Raw genomic sequence first — 14,183 nt, 5'->3', positions numbered from 1 at the left:
TTTCTCAATTTGCCGAAAACTTGAAGATGTGACATACAAGGTTTTTCCATAGTTGGTGAGAAGTGCTTTGGCACCTGTGCTTCCGGGACACCCGTATTTCACGACACCAGGAGCATCTCTTTACCCCAGTAACCCCGCCATCCTTTCTCTTTAATCTGATGCTTCTCATTTCTCAATGTTTCTTTATTTTTCCTTAACCTTCATTCCTTCTTCCTCTTTCTTTTGTTTTATCTGATCTCGTTTTTTTAATCCTGCCCCACTTTTCTTTCTTACCGTTCTTTCTCTTTGCCATGCAGGCTCCCTTTATACATCCCGAGTGAATGCAGGTGTGGTCCTCTGTCCTACTCCGAGGTGTGACTGAGGCACCTGACTGATCACGTGAATGTGCAACCAGCCATGCACCCCAATCAACACCGGATATGCACATTCACACTCCTGCACACTCCGGGGTCCAATTATTTATTTAAATCTGCACTTTACCACGGTCCTATTGTCACACTTCCATTTGGATGTCATAAAAGTGGGCGGTTCCAGAAAGGGCCATTTGTGACCCCCTGCCTCAACAAAGCTGATGGAACCTTCCTGCAGAGAGAAGCTACAAAAGAGCCACATTTCTTTTGTGCTGCGCACAGTTTTTATTATTTCTGTCAAATGGGGTAGCCTGGCTGGTGCCCCAGTACTTCTCCGGGGTGTGTACAACCTGACCACCCAGTCACAAGACATTACAATAATTACTAGTTTTTATATTGGCTTTACGCTTGTGTAGGAATAGCCTGCTATGGCCACATAATGTTTACTCCCTTCAGATAAACTGCACACTGGACAACGCCGAAAGCAATTTAATCAATAGAAATGATATTAAGAAAAAAAGTCCTACTTGATCTATTTCAAAATATCCAACGCCATCAGTTTACATTTATGAAGGATTAGGTGCTGATCTAAACGAAAACACACAACACAGAGCGGATTAACATCGATTACATTTCAAATTAGGAAATTGCCTTGTAGTCCGTGTGTCCGTCTTGATTTGTGTCGTGGTAATTGATCAAGCCTTGACGCACAAAGAGGTTTGGGGGCATCCTCCCGTATGCTTGAAAATTGGCTGCAAAAGTTGAAAAGAGGTTGAAAAATGGTCCAAGAGTCCAAGACAGAACTGCCCAGGTTAGTAAATATGGTGGATATATAGTGGAACGGCAGGAAGAGGAGGGATCTTGGGACAGGAAGCGGAAATTAGGCCATCAGGTTACGATTTCTTGGAAGGCGGAACAGGAAGTGACGTCTTCTGGGGCGCAGCCAGGCAGGATTTCCCTCATTTGGTCTGTGGAGAGATAAGAGAAAGGATTAATGCACTCCGCCACCCCCTGGTCTGGTCGGGAATTACCTTCTTTTGAGGCCTTTAGCTGCCTCCCCTGCACACATGTCTGGCAGTGCGCTAATTTATTGTGCTCTCCCGTCAGAGAATTAGCACGATTACTGTCCACTTCGTCTCTTTTGCTTGTTAGATAAACAGACTCCAAAGAGGTCATGACGGGCGTCATTCATCCGTCCAGTTATCCCAGGGGTGGGGGGCCGCAGTAGCTGCAGGTTTTTCATGCTAAACATATTCTTAATTAGTGACTAGTGTTTGCTGCTAATGAACTTCTTTTGCTTTAGTTTTAATTAACTTGACTTAGCAGCCAAACAATACTGAGACACAAAATGAGATGCCACATGACCAGCTCATCTGTGCCCATCACACAAAAACTGAAAATAAAGAAAGGCAAAGGTCTCAGTAAGACTGACCTCTCAGGGCACCAAAACATTTTGATGCTTTTCTTAGAAAAAAAATATATAAAAAAAGGTTTTCAAGTAAAATGATTTTATTTACTTTACTTATAAATGTGTGGGCCACACATAAATTAAATTAATTGACTCAAACAATTACTGAAGACCACCAGGCGGTGTACCAGCCACCCTACCCGACACAGACAGATGTGAGAGACAAGTTCTGCCTAACACACACCTTTATTTCCAGTGGGGGAGTGCTTTTCCTTCGCCCCCCTACTAAAATGCACAGTACACAAGTATAAGCACGGTCACAGTCCTTTCTTGTTCTTCTTCTCTCTCTTTCTCTGCCGGCCACCCCTCCTAGCTTCGTCCACCTCCTCCCGACTCTGGCTCCCCGAGCTATGGCAGTGGGCTCCTTTTAAAGAGAACTTGGGAGCACTTCCAGTGACGTAATGTGGCCCGTTGGAAGTATTTCTGGGATATATCTAAGCCAAGGAGGTCCTCTCTCTATTATTCCCCAGGGATCCCTACAGGGCTGCACTTCCTAACTCCAATTCCCATGCAGCCCTGCAGGTGTGCAAACTGGGACTCCATAAGAAGGATACTGACACCTAGAATGGTGGGGGATGAACTGCTTTCCTTTTTCAGTTTCTGCAGTCTTTGGGCATCCCGGTCAGGGCAGGAATAGTAAAGTGTCCCAGCCGGGTATTCTCCCCACTTATTCCATCCTTCTGCTACTGCAGTGGATTCCTTACCTGGCTGGGACGCCCATCTGTCCTCTGGAGCACTTAAGTACAGTATTTTTACATACTGCAAGACAAAAGCCTAGCAACTCCACTGACCAATGAGGAAAGACTGCCTACCAATGAAAATGTCGGATTCTGATCACGCGATTAAAATGCTGCGAATGCGTGATTTAAAGGGTAGGTGATGTTGATTTGTGAAAAAAAAAAACAATATTGTGTACATGAAGCTCAGGAAAAATAAATCCTGGAGATCGATAATTATAGGGGAGACAACCTTGTCTCCATTTGCCGAAAACTTGAAAGATGTGACATACTTGACTCAAAAAATTTTTGAAACTTGCTTACTATGCTGGGTAACTACAATGTTGACTTGTTTTTTTATATTTATTGATGAAAGTAGCTGTTCTATTAATTGATTGAATTAATTAATTTATTCATGGCCCATGATTTTATTTAGCCACCGTCAGAAACTCCACACACAGCCATACGGGGCAACCACCCGTATAATTGGTATCCTGGCTGCAAAGTCGTGAATATGTTACACAGCACTGATGTGCACAAAACCGAGTCCAAAACAGAACTGAGGGAATAAGGAAAAAGGTGGAGGCTTTTAAAGGGGAAGACAGGAAGTGAAGTCAGATGCGTTGGGCTCAGAAGGGTCTTCAGCCATAAGCTTGAGCCTGGACTTGGCATCACAGGGGCCAGAGCCGACAAGGTCTCCTTCCATTGGCTCGGACCCGGAAGTGACGTCAAGATGGCCAGGTGGAATCTCCCATGAATGGTCTGCAGGAAAGGTAGAAAAAGAGTCAATACACTCTGCCACATCCCGATCTGATTTGGAAATTGCCCTAACTCAAGCCCTTTAGCTGACTCCCATGCGCACGTGTGTGACACCACCTATAACCACGAAAATTGTGGTTAAAGAAAAAAGTATTTTTTCCATTCTAGTGCAAAGTAAAATAAATAAAATCGTTTTACTTAAAATTTTTTTTTTGGTCTCTTTTTGGTTTTCATTTCAGGCTCTTACAGGATTAGCGTTCGGTCGCTGCGAAAAAAAAGATATCGATGACAGAACGGCAAGCTTATGGTAATACTTCCTCACCGTGATCATCATCATTACTCCTTAGTAAGAGTACAACAAGTAAAGCCGGTGGGCATATTTACCGACTCCACTCACTGGAAGAGGCAAGTGGGGGTCTCTCACTTATAAGCTCCTATATCGCACTGTATTCTCTCTCCGTTATCGTTATGTGTGCATTAACTGGAATCGTATAAGCATTAATTATGGTTAACTTTGTTACAAAATTACATTGGTTTTGATGGATTATTGTATTGTCATCGATACTGAACAAGTATGTAAAATCTGAAGAAATTTGCTTTGGCAAAAGCGGGTTTAAAATCAATCGCAAGATTTGACCCAGACAAACAAACAGACAGAGGAGTCAAGTTATATAATATCGTTTAAAAACAGAAAAATCAACAGTCTTGGAAATATCAGCTGTGGCAGAATGAGAGCAGCAACAAGCCATGGAATTAAATAACGGCTTTAATTAACAGCAAGAATTGGCTTCTCATTAAGAAACTGGTTGGAGTGAAATTAGTTGGAGTTTGAAGACCCAATTTAGCTGGTCATCTGTTGGCTCGTTTTACATCTCTTTTCTGTTTGGCTGCCCTTTAATGAAGTAACAAATCAATTCAGGGGACTGAATCCTTAAAAACAGGGCCATTAAAACGAAGGGAAAAGGAGTTCATTAGCAGTGAAAACTGGTCACCAATTAAGAAAAGGGTTAGAATGAAAACCTGTGTGTCCCACCAGGCCCAGAGTTCGACACCCCTGAGTTATCCGATCAGAGCTTATGGGCAGGCCACTGGTGATTCAGGAGCGTTGGGGTCAAAGCAGGAACCAAACCCAGACAGAGTGCCAGTCTGATGCAGGGCACCCATATAGCACCACTGGATTAAACCTGAACTATTTAGAAACTGCTTGTTTTTTAACTTAATTTCTCTACTTTATGGTGTTATTTTGTGCACCTATGCCTTCAGAAAGTATTGAGACTCCTTCACTTTTTCCAACATATTATTATGTGGCATGCTTATGCTAAAATCATTTTCATTCATTTTTTTCCCCCTCATCCAGCAACACGCAATACCCCCAGAATAACCAAGCAAAATCCTGGACTTTAGATTTTTTGCAAATTTATTCAAACTAAAGCAACTGAAATAATCCATTGACACAAACATTGAGACCCTTTATTGCGACACATGAAATTTGGCTCATTCTCCATTCTATTGATCGTCACTGAGATGTTTCTTCACTCTGTTTGGGATCCACCAGTCATTTAATTCAGTGGATTTGACTGATTAGGAGAGGCACACAGAGGAAGCAAGTTTAGATAGATAGATAGATAGATAGATAGATAGATAGATAGATAGATAGATAGATAGATAGATAGATAGATAGGAAAGGCACTATATAACAGATAGATAGATAGATAGATAGATAGATAGATAGATAGATAGATAGATAGATAGATAGATAGGAAAGGCACTATATAACAGATAGATAGATAGATAGATAGATGTGTAAGGCACTATATAATAGATATATAGATATATTTATTAAAGTATATTAGGCAGGATAGATAGATAGATAGATAGATAGATAGATAGATAGATAGATAGATAGATAGATAGATAGATAGATAGATAGATAGATAGATAGATGTGAAAGGCACTATAGATAGATAGATACTTTATTAATCCCAAGGAGAAGTTCACATACTCCAGCAGCAGCATACTGATGAAAACAATATTAATGAGTTATAAAAATGCAGGTATAACAGACAATAACTTTAAATTATGTTAACGTTTACCCCCCCAGGTGGAATTGAAGAGTCGCATAGTGTGGGGTCTCCTCAGTCTGTCAGTGGAGCAGGACGGTGACAGCAGTCTGTCGCTGAAGCTGCTCCTCTGTCTGGAGATGATCCTGTTCAGTGGATGCAGTGGATTCTCCATGATTGACAGGAGTCTGCTCAGCGCCCGTCGCTCTGCCACAGATTTCAAACTGTCCAGCTCCGTGCCTACAATAGAGCCTGCCTTCCTCACCAGTTTGTCCAGGCGTGAGGCGTCCCTCTTCTTTATGCTGCCTCCCCAGCACACCACTGCGTAGAAGAGGACACTCGCCACAACTGTCTGGTAGAACATCTGCAGCATCTTATTTTAGATGTTGAAGGACGCCAGCCTTCTAAGGAAGTATAGTCGGCTCTGTCCTCTCTTGCACAGAGAATCAGTATTGGCAGGCCAGTCCAATTTATCACCCAGCTGCACTCCCAGGTATTCATATGTCTGTACCCTCTGCACACAGTCACCTCTGATGATCACGGGGTCCATGAGGGGCCTGGGCCTCCTAAAATCCACCACCAGCACCTTGGTTTTGCTGGTGTTCAGTTGTAGGTGGTTTGAGTCGCACCATTTAACAAAGTCCTTGATTAGCTTCCTGTACTCCTCCTCCTGCCCACTCCTGAAGCAGCCCACGATAGCAGTGTGTAACTAATGTGTTAGGAAACTGAGGAGCAGCAGCAAATTTCAAAAAAAGATCTCTGCTTGAAAGTCTTACAGTAAAGCTTTTAGAAAAAAATGCAGTGCACAAGAAAAAAAAATCACGTTGCTGTGTCCAAAGCTCATTTGTTTCCTTAAAATGCACTCTAATTATATGAGCAAATGACAAGCGGTTACATTAGTGGCAAAACTTGCATGTACAGTACGACTACAGAAATGTAAAACTCATCCATGTTGTGCAAGTCCTGTCAGAAGCCAAATCTGTCATATGTGGCCTGCAAATTAGTCCAATTTCTAACTATTACTTACAATGGAACTCATTTGCCGCTGGCACCGATAAGAATCTCTAAAGTCAGGTCTTTGGCTCGAAGAAAATGTTCTGCTCTCTGAGGTTTCATTTTTAAAAGAACAAACATAATCAGTTAATTACAGATTTGGTATGACAAAGAGCGTAGCCTCGAGCCCAGTTTGAATTCTGTTACGTTGTTTAAAGGAATTTCCTCGGCCTCTTTTAGGGAAAAGGCTACAGGGCCGCCTTTGTGTTCTCACTTGTAGTCGTTTGACTTCTGTTTGTCCTGGAGTTTGGAAAAGCCAAGTCTGAAAATCATTTATTATTGAGGTTATTCAATTCATACTTTCACTTTTAATCTTACCTAATCACGTTCAGGTTTTCAGGGATACTGGAGCCTGAATGTGTAGTTGCAGTAGTCAAAGATTTTATTTTATATAATCTGCTTTGTTTAGTTGAGATTCTCAGGAATATTGGAGCACTGGGCCCAAAAAGCAGCCCACCCCAAATGTGGCACCAGAACACTGCAAGGCAAGTGTTATTATTATTGATATGAGCGTTGTTGATGTTATTCATTCATCCAGCACTTGACTAAATGTATTTTCAGAATCTTTTTCTTATGCTTAATTTTCATTTATTTAACACAATTACACCAGTCTGAAGTTCCTAGGAAGATCAGAAAGATGGAACTTTATAACATAACATAACATAACATTATCAGTTTTGGTTGGGTTTTTATAGGCCAGAAGCCCAAAACCCAAAGTAGAAACCAGCCTTGCATGGGGACAGAATTTTTGGCAGACTGTTATTAATATTTATATCATTATTATTAGCAGTAGTAGTAGTAGTAGTGCATTCATTTTTATTTATTTTGATTTTGTTGACATTCTTTATCCAGTTCCGATTCTCATGAATATTAGGGCCCATATCAGCAGCATCAGACACAAGAACTAACCCCAGGTAAAGGGGTTAGTTTCATGCTTATTATTTATTTATTTATCTTAAATCTTCACAATTCTGTTTTTAGTCCTGAATAAACCATTTCAGATATTCAGGCACAATGTGGACTGAATCAGCAGTACTGGGCACAGGGTAGGAACCAACGGAAATGCAGCGCCATACCATTGCATGGAAAATTGAATAACTATTATTATTATTATTATTATTATTATTATTAATAATAATAATAATAGTAGTAGTACTGTAATAGTACATTCATTTTTACATTTTTTTCTTGATTAACAAATTAGATTCTTATTTTTTTTTTTAACAGCACTGGGCACAAGAATAAACCTATATCAGGCATTTCACCATTGCAAGACAATTATTATTATTAATATTATTATTATTAATAGTAGTAGTACTGTAGTAATACATTCATTTTTACATTTTTTTCTTGCTTTACTAATCAGATTTGTATTTTTTATCAGCACCGAGATTAACCTATATCAGGCATCACACCATTCCAAGACAATTATTACTAATATCATTATGGTAGTACTGTAGTAGTACATTCATTTTTACATTTTTTTCTTGTTTTCCAAATTAGATTCTTATTTTTTAGCAGCAATGTGCACAAAGATTAACCTATATCAGGCGGTTGCAAGACAATTATTATTATTATTGTTGTTGCTGTTGTTGTGGTGGTGACTGTGCTTGTTTTTGCTGTTAATAATCCACCCATCCCTTCATCATTTTACTGAAAACAGTTAATCCAATTTTAGACACTTATTCCGATTCTTATTTTTCATTTATTATACCCATTTCACCCGGTCTCATGTGCTCAAAAACAGAGAGCACTAACATATATCATAACTTAGCATAACATTATATTGCCCTTTTAATTGACTTTAGTGTTTTAGGGCTAGTTCCTATTACAGTAGCCAGCCCTGCATGGCCTTTGGGGGTGCGGTGGGATGGGTTCCCAGGGTATTATTAATATTATTATTAGTGTTAAACACGTGTCCATCCATCTCTTTACTGAACACATATAATCCATTTTCAGAGACAAATTATTATAGCACTTATTAATATATATTGTTATATTATTATAGCGCTTTGAGCTGCATCCTTTGTATGAAAATGTTATATAAAAATTATTAATATTATTATTTTATTTCAGTAATGTATTTAATATTTAGTTATTTCATTAATTCAACATCAGAATAACAGGATAATGAAACATTATTTTTTATTATTTTAATCTATGCATCCATTTTCTCATTTTGTAATTCATTTATCCAGTTGTGGAGAACTGATTTTTTATTTAGCAGCAGCCCAGGATGAAAGACAAGCTACAGCAGTGGACTGGGTGTGTGACGATCCTGAGGTACACAGAGGACCCTCACTGCAGACCACTCCAGAGTCACCGATGCCAGCAGAACGCTAAAAGCTGGAGTAGCCACTGAATTGAGCTCCACGGTTGTGTGATGGTGGAACATCCCGATTATTATTGCTGTTGTATATGATAGCCAGGTATTTACTCATTTCTTTCCATATTGAATGTTTAGCCATTGTAATGCAGCCTTTGTGATCTTTTCATCTCATACTTGAATAATACTCAAAATCAAAAAGATGAAGTGTTTTTCCAATACTTTATTATGCTTATTTTCCATCACTTCTTTAATTATGATAGATAGATAGATAGATAGATAGATAGATAGATAGATAGATAGATAGATAGATGTGTAAGGCACTATATGACAGATACATAGATATATTTATTAAAGTATATTAGGCAGGATAAGCTAGATAGATAGATAGATAGATAGATAGATAGATAGATAGATAGATAGATAGATAGATAGATAGATAGATAGATAGATAGATAGATAGATAGATAGATGTGTAAGGCACTATACAATACATATATAGATATATTTATTAAAGTATATTAGGCAGGATAAGCTAGATAGATAGATAGATAGAAATGTATTTGTCACCAAGGGTACATTTGGTTTTTCACAGGCACTCTTTAAATAAATACATACATAAATAGGTAGATAAATAAATATATATACACACACACACACACTCTAAGGTCTGAACACACACCAGAAAGACTAAAATAGAAGAAGATTTTAAAAAGAAAGAAAGAAAAGAAAACTGACTTGGCCGTCCCTGTCACAGCGAGGCATTATGCAGGCATAGATGTGTCTAATAAATTCTGTACTAAATGACAGTTTATAATTCAACATGTAATATGAAAATTTCTCAAAGATCGCATACCAATCCTAGATAGCTGAAGGTGGCAGAGGTGTTGCCTCGCTATCTGGTTGAAGGGTACTGATGGCTATCTGTGTGGGATTTTCTTTTATTATTATCATTATGCGTATGGCTGTTGCTTTCAGTGACCATTACTTACCAGCTCAGGATACGTCGTCACAACTGTCCCCAAGTCTTTTTTACTATGAGCGCAGAGACAGGTTAAATCCTTTTAGAACCTGCACCAATAACTCTTAGGCTCGGCACCCCACTGCCCGCCTTGTTTGCGCTCCCACTCCCCTTAGGACATGCTTGATTGGCAATGCTCAAGTGACCCATTTAACAGTAAGGGTGCTTCCTTGTGCGTGTGTTAAAGTTCATCGAGGGTTGTTACCTGCCCGCTGCTGCCAGGAGAGGTGGGTTCAAAAATACAAAGTGCTCATAATCAATACTCACTCTAAAAACGCACCACCGGTCATCTTTAGGGCACACGTGAAGCTGAGGTTGGCATTCACTTCTAGTCTTAAAACTGAAAGCATACAGCTGAAATATGAAGCAGGAATTACTTCTTGATCATGCTTTTAAATGTCATTTATTTTTTATTTCTGTAAATGATAACCAAATTACAGTTAAACTGATTACAGACACTTTTACACAAATGACAGATTAGTGGAGTGCGTTTGCGCCGAGCTGAAATATTTTTATTGCATTAAAATTGCTGATGTCTCCAACACTGTAGAATTTTGTGCAAATATCCATGCCTCCTATTTTGATTATTAACATTTTTTTATACACATAACTTCTCCTATTTTAGATCCTCTCAATAATATAAATCCAGAGAGCATTCAAAAATTACATCTACAGCTATATGTAAGTGCACACTGATTTATTCGTCTTTATTCATTTTGGTATTTATTGTATGTATACAGTCATTGATTAATTCTTCCTTTTTAAATTTGGAATTTATTTTATTTATTCAATCATAGACTTATTCATTTGTAATATTTAATTTTTCTTTTTGCTTGCAGAAAGAAAGAGCATTTTAGGCTTTATGTGCATATGTGCCCTAGAAAGAAATGTATATTTATATGTCCATAATTCAATTTTTTATTCTTTTTATTTTATTTTTTTGCTTTAAACATTTTGTTGTTGTATTTAAATAATGCAAAATTTTTGTTATTCTCTATAGTGCACTGAGCATATAATAGGAAGTACATTTTATAAGAATAAAGTGAATTGAATTGAGCTGGATGTTTATTATTGCATTTAAAATATCTACACGGCTCCTGATGTGTATTAATAAATGTATTTAATAAATAAATAAATTAGTAATAAAAAGTTAAATAATTATAGTCTTTCTTATTCTCAATATTTGCCAGTTACAAGGATGAAGCGGCCCATTTTATTCCAACGCAGTGTTGCAGGGTAGCTCTAAGCCTTTCATTTTCTTCTCATTTTAATGCCTTCAGATTTTAAATTCAATATTTAAATATTTACAATATTTGGGTGGGTTTCAGTGTTAATACTTTAATAAGATTTTATAATCACACACACGCTAATTAAGAGTAAATGAAACTCTGAAATAGGTGAAGTTTCACACAATAAAGGGATTTGCATGGAAAGATTTTTAATGAACACGATTTTGAAGCTTTTTAAAATAACACACATCCACACAGGGCTTGCATAATATAAACTGATGAGAGTCCATATTTTTAGGTTTGCAGCATGAATGGGTGACGATGTGTTTCTTTTACAGCATTATAAAAATAAACAGCAAGCTTTCGATTTAGCTTTTCTCTATAAGAAGCCACTCTCTGTCAATTTGTAGTGTTTCATTTTTAATTTTCGTTAACTTCCTCTCTCTATGTATATAACCATATCTATACATTTATATGTGTATAGACATATATACGGTACATATATATCCATAAACAAATAAATAAGCATTAATGCTGAAAAGAAGCAATATTTTTCCCATCAAAACCTAAACCAAGTAAGCTGCCACACAGAGACATCTTAAAATGGAATGATTGCACCTCCCAAAGGCAGCGAGTGGAACTGCACCTTGGATAACCCGCATTAAAGGCTTCATCAGCCGGCACTATCCGAGGCAGTTATGATCCATTTTCGCTCAGATATGAGAACTTGCTCACTCAGAGAAAGAAAGCAGTCAATCAATGCCACTAAAATAGCCCCCTTCCATTAGCAGCCTGTAACCAGAGCTCTGCCCTTGCGGAGGGACTCTGCACATGGCTCCAGTCTAGCCCGTGCCTGAGGACTCGCTGTCTTCTCCGGAGGAGAACAAACAGATAGTTTTACTGAGTGTCATATCTGGACATCACTCTCCTTTTACCAAAAACTTCTTTTGATGCAAGCTGTGTCACTGTCCAAACAGTCTGCACTCCTGCAAAAACTCGGCCCTGTTTGCTTTAAAGACCTAATTGTCCTAAAAAGTTTGATTATGCATGTCAGGGGAAGCTGATACTTGAATGCTGCATTTGTTTTACGTCTCAAATATTTTACAAAAGGCCTCTGGATTTTCCACTTGGCATGCATGCCTCTCAACTACAGATTATTACAAGGAACATCTGTGAGGAGGTCAGCATTTAAGTGTCAACTGGCATTAAGGCATGTGAATTCTTTGTTATCTTCTCAAAATGTTTGGAGTCCTTTGGAGTAGCTAAAGTGACATATGATATAATTTCAAATACCAGCTAGTTGGCTTTATCGGTGGGGATGGACCCTTCATGGCCTAGAGCTACAGAGATTGCCTGCTAGTGAGAGACAGAGGATGTAGAATTTCAACACGTCTGCCAAAATGGAATATAAAGACATTTCAAGAAGAAACGTTCTCATGTTTAATAGTCAATAGATGGCTATGCAGACCAACACACACGATAGTGCTGCATATAACATACAGTTATACACAGTACTGAAATAATACTTTATATAATACGATTTATATACTGTATATATATATTGTCATACACGAGCAATTAGGGGGCAGCCAATGGGCCCAACAAAGCAAGATGAGAGTATGGAATAGCATATTAATGAAATAGCATATTAATTAAAGATGCGGGATGGGATTATGGGATAGCGTATTAATGCCTTTCTCTCTTCCTTACCAGAAAATCCAAAGATCTGACGTACGACTCGGCATTCATTTTCTGAAGACGACCTCCCGACAACAAGAAATGTCTCCACTTCCGCCTTCCGTCTATCTCAGCTTACATGACTTCATACTCGGTCCCTCACCGATGTCGTCACCTCTGGCCCTGCTGATGATGTCACCTCGGTCTCACTCTGCTTACGTCATCCTAATTTCCTCTGTCTCTGTAATCCTTCCAGTTCCGACTCCATAAAAACTCCCTCTGTCAACTGTTCAATGTCTTGTGCAATCTTTGTGCAATCGACTAATAGTTCAGTGCTATTTTCATTGCCATGAGCCTCCTACAGTATACAAGGATGGATGGATCTCCAACCTTTAATCTGTTTTTGTTCTCTTCACAATATATACACATATATATATAAGCCGTAAAAGGACCGGTGGAGGGATTATGCCTCCTTCAGACCATGAGGGGTTGACATGCCCTGGTGGCTTCGAGGACCAGTTGAAAGGAGCATGGAAGCTCAACCCTATAGGGGCCGTGGTGCTGGGGGGAAGCACAGCCAGCACTTAAGCCACACCAGGAAGTGCCGGAAGGAATTCATTGGGAGGCACCTGGGGCACATCCGGGTGGATATAAAAGGGGCCGCCTCCCTCCATTCGATGGCTGGAGTCAGGAGGAAGAAGGACAGAGCTTGGGAGGAGAGGAGAGGAGGTGGACCTGTAGAGAGAAAAGGCATTATGAGGCCTGGACTTTGGGGGAGTATTGGGTTGTGTGCTGTGTCACTTGTAAATAATATTGTAAATAAACGTGTGATGGTGCTTTAAACGATGTCTACCTGTCTGTGTCCGGGTCTTCACAATATATATATATATATATATATATATATATATATTGTCGCAGGTGGCTGGGTGTGGTCACCAATCAGACACCTACTTAAGGAGCCGCTGCCCTGCAATCAAGGCTGGAGTCGGGTGAGGAGGAGGACAAGGTCGTGGCAGAGGAGGCGAAGAGAGGCCCAAGTTTGTGTGTGTTAAGACAGTGGCTAGCGAGACCCTGGACTTTGGGGGAACAGGGGGTTTGGTGGCAGTGCACTTGACTTGTGTAATAGATAATTGTAAAAAAATGTGGGTGATGAGTGAAACGGTTTCCGCCTGTGTGTGTCCGGGCTGCTATATTTCACAGTGGCATAATCGGCTGGATGCTCCACCTGGGTCGAGGTGGGGACCTGCATTCCAGAAATGTTCTGTGAAAGGCCCGGTGCAACAGGAGAGCCCACCCACATGCTGCAGAGGTGGCGTGCACCCAACCCCGCAGCAACGAAGTGCTGTATGGACCATTGGGGGTCCATTGAAGGACTGTTATTAAGGGGCGGGCTCACCAACGCGGAGCCCAGCAAGGGGACTGACGAGAAGGTGCGGCTGGAACTGTGGAAGTCGCAGCAGCAGCGATGCCGCCCGGAGAGACGCTCTCCAGCGAGAGAGGAGAGCGTGAAGGCCAACCAAAGGT

This window comes from Polypterus senegalus, chromosome 15, assembly GCF_016835505.1.
Source record: "Polypterus senegalus isolate Bchr_013 chromosome 15, ASM1683550v1, whole genome shotgun sequence".
Lineage (NCBI taxonomy): Eukaryota > Metazoa > Chordata > Cladistia > Polypteriformes > Polypteridae > Polypterus > Polypterus senegalus.
Note: the sequence above shows the minus strand (reverse complement) of the source record.